Genomic DNA, 3,504 nt, shown 5'->3' on the forward strand with positions numbered 1-3,504 from the left:
GTGGAGATGCAAGTGCATAGGCAATGCAGAAGAGAGCAGAAACAGGAGAAATGAAGGCTTACTTAGGGAAAGTGGAAAGTCTCTTGAAGAAAGGAGTTTTTTATGATAGGGGATACATAAACAAGTTTGAAAGCAGTGGGGAAGAAGTCATTAGAACAGTTGAATATGGCAGTCAAGGAGTGAAGAAGGGAGGGGGAAAGTGTTTTTAAAAGATATGAAGGGATGGGGTCAGAAGCACAGGTGGAAGAGGTAGATTTAGAGAGGAGGTGAAAGATTTCATCTTGAGTTACTGTAGAGAACATAGGGAGAGTTGGAGAGAGTGGAAGAACAGTGGGGGATTGGAGAGGAGCAGCGGAGATATTAGTGAAAGCATACCTTTTGCACATAGTGTGCAGGAACTTGTCTTCTCAGGTTTTTTTTTTGTGGTATTTGTTAAGTACTTACTATATGTCCCACACTGTACTAAGTGTTGGGGTAGATATAAGCTAATCAGGTAGGATAAAGTCCATGTTCCACCTGGGGCTCACTGTATTAATCCCTATTTTACAGATGAAGTAACCGAGGCACAGGCAAGAGGCCTAGCTGGAATTAGAACTAGGTCCTTCTGACTCCCAGGCCTGTCCTCTAATAATAATAATGATAATAATGATAGCATTTATTAAGTGCTTACTATGTGCAAAGCACTGTTCTAAGCGCTAGGGAGGTTACAAGGTGATCAGGTTGTCCCACGGGGGGCTCACAGTCTTCATCCCCATTTTACAGATGAGGTAACTGAGGCAAAGAGAAGTGAGGTGACTTGCCCAAAGTCACACAGCTGACAAGTGGTGGAGCCAAGATTTGAACCCATGACCTCTGACTCCAAAGCCCGGGCTCTTTCCACTGAGCCACGCTGCTCTATCCTCTAGGCCATGCTACTTCTCAGGTAATTTCTACTCTAAGGTTATTCCTCCAGGAATCTCAAAGGAAATTCCTCTTCTAGTGATGTAAACAGTACTGATTCCTCCCCTTTTTTGATACTAACAATCAGTCAATGAATAAATGGTATTTACTGAACACTTACTATATGAAGAGTACTATATTAAGAGCTTGGGGGCGTACAATGCAACACAATAAGCAGACACATTCCCTGCCCATAATGATGTTGCAGTCTAGAGGCAGAATACGGAAACACTTTCCTTAAGAGATTTTTGTTTTGTTACTAGTATTTGCAAACCTTCTCCCTGAGCAGTTCCAGAGATGAGCAGATTGTACTCCCTGGACTGATGTAGGCTCAGTGTGAGTGTTTTGCTGCAATTATCCTCAGGCTAGAATGTTGTATGTCCAGTCAGCAAACTTTGGCTTTGGGTGTTGGATAGGAACCCCTCTCAGGATAGCACCTGGAGAGTTTCCAGTATTCTATCAGTCTCCGACTACGGGAGGGAGAGTCAAGCAGAGGCATACCCATTCCTTTCCTAGCTTGGGCAGTGACTAGCGAGTGGAAGGCAATCTGCAACAAGTCAGAATTCACCTGTGCTGGGCAGCAGCAGCATGGGAGAAAGTCGAGGGCAGAAACTCAAGGTTACAGTGCAGAAGAAGGCAATGTTAAACCACTCGCATATTTTTACCAAGAAAACTCTATGGATACACCACCAGAATGATTGCAGATGGAGGTGGGGTCTTCTGAGACAGATGTGTCTATGGAGTCATTATGGGTGGGCGACGACAGCATAAGACAAGACAAGACAAGTTGGATTGGAAAACAAGATGAGTGAACAACAAAGGAATCATTGTATAGATTTTTAAAATAGGAGAATATAAACTACTTGAGATGAAGGATAAGGTATACTTACTGTATTGTATTGCCCCAAGTGCATAGTACAGAGTTCTTCACAGAGCAAGTGCTCAATTATTGCCACTGATTCAGTGAGTGACAAGTTTCCCATTTATTTACAATGGTGAAATAAGTAAAAGGAAAAACCTTTCTCCAAAGAGTCCATATTTTTAATGAGCATGCATCATATTTTGTTTTTAGATGTGGTAAAATCAACACCAGCTACAGAATATACACATGTTCTCTGAAGGAAAATACACATTGCAGGTGCAAGTGGATACTAGATTTCAGAAAACATTTAATTTGCCTATTTTCTGGAAGACACATAAATAGTTTTCCATTTATATATAAACATAATTATAATATATTTATAATATATGATTATTTCTATTTATATATAATAACAATAATACATATGTATAAAATGCATTCCAAAATGAAAAGCATAGGCATATTTTTAACCATGTGGATTTTGGGGACTTTAGTGATGATCATAAAGGCATGCCTGCTCACTTGCTGGCCATACATCCCTCAAAACAATATTATCTCCCTGAAAAAATATATCCCATGGGTCTCCCTGCCTTCAAGCTATTATTCCCTCCACTCTCTTGAAACTTTGCTCAGCCCACATCTTTCCTTTCCTCCAAGGACTCCACTGATTTCCTATGTCTCTCCACAACAAATGCAAACTCCAAACAATCAGCTTCAAGACCTTTCCTAATTTGTCACACCTTCTCTATATGTTCTCTTTACCTACTTTCAGACTTATTCTCTTCTTTCCTCCCATGCTAACCTTTTAGTTATTATTTTCTCTCTACTGCCCCAATCCCATCTACTCGCTTATGCTGTGTACCCCACTTAAAACTTTCTCCCTTCCCAAATCCAATGGATCATAGCTCTTCCCCTATACAAAACCTTCCTAAAATCCCTTCTCTTCCACAAGCCTTCCCCATTCAATTTTCCACCACCCCATCATCCAATTCTAGCACTCATTAACTTCATAGCCATTTTCAGGAATCTTGTTTTTATTGTTATTCAATTGAACATTTCATTTTCTTACTACTCCTGTAAATATTTCAATGTTTGCCTCTTCCATTCGAGTGTAAGGTCAGGAAACATGCCCCTTCTTTATTCTGCATTCCCCAGTGCCTACTGCAGTGCACTACACCAAGGTAATGCTCAAGAAATACTAACACTTCTACTAATGCTTCCATGTTAGGCCTCAAATTAAACCTTATCCAAACTTATTTTAAGCACAGTATGGTCAGGAGGACAGTGGAAGAAAGAACTTTGGAAACTTGGTAGGTCTCTGCAGAAACAGGATGACTAAAAGAGAGCTAAGGGTTCAGCAAAGGTCACCCAGAATTGTCCTCAAATTCCTAATCAAATACAAGGATAATTTTTTTCTTTTTTTTTTTTAACTTTAAACCTATTCAGGAAACCATCTGTTTACACCATTTGGTGTTGCCTCTGCCCATTCTGCTCTAATATATAGGTAAGAGGATTGACATAGTCTGAGGAAAATACTTTCCAGTTACCTCTGATATGCTTCAAAGCAGGAAGTTCTTCTGTGGAAATTTAGGTGTTTATTAGAAGATATTTCTACCCCAATTTTGCAACTAAGTAGATTTGCATAAGCTTCTGATATGCATCCAAAGCTGTGACACTTTAAGGTCTATTCATCTTCGATTTCT

At 39.9% G+C, this 3,504-nt stretch overlaps 1 non-coding gene across 1 annotated transcript; it reads left to right on the forward strand.

The window, feature by feature from the left end:
• The first annotated feature begins 1,358 nt into the window (after positions 1 to 1,358).
• LOC119929195 lies at positions 1,359 to 1,497 on the forward strand. Its single transcript, XR_005451331.1, has one exon. It is a non-coding gene; the product is annotated as a small nucleolar RNA SNORA7 (small nucleolar RNA).
• Positions 1,498 to 3,504: the final 2,007 nt, after the last annotated feature.

The sequence above is a fragment of the Tachyglossus aculeatus genome, chromosome 5 (assembly GCF_015852505.1).
Source record: "Tachyglossus aculeatus isolate mTacAcu1 chromosome 5, mTacAcu1.pri, whole genome shotgun sequence".
In the NCBI taxonomy this organism is placed as follows: Eukaryota; Metazoa; Chordata; class Mammalia; order Monotremata; family Tachyglossidae; genus Tachyglossus; species Tachyglossus aculeatus.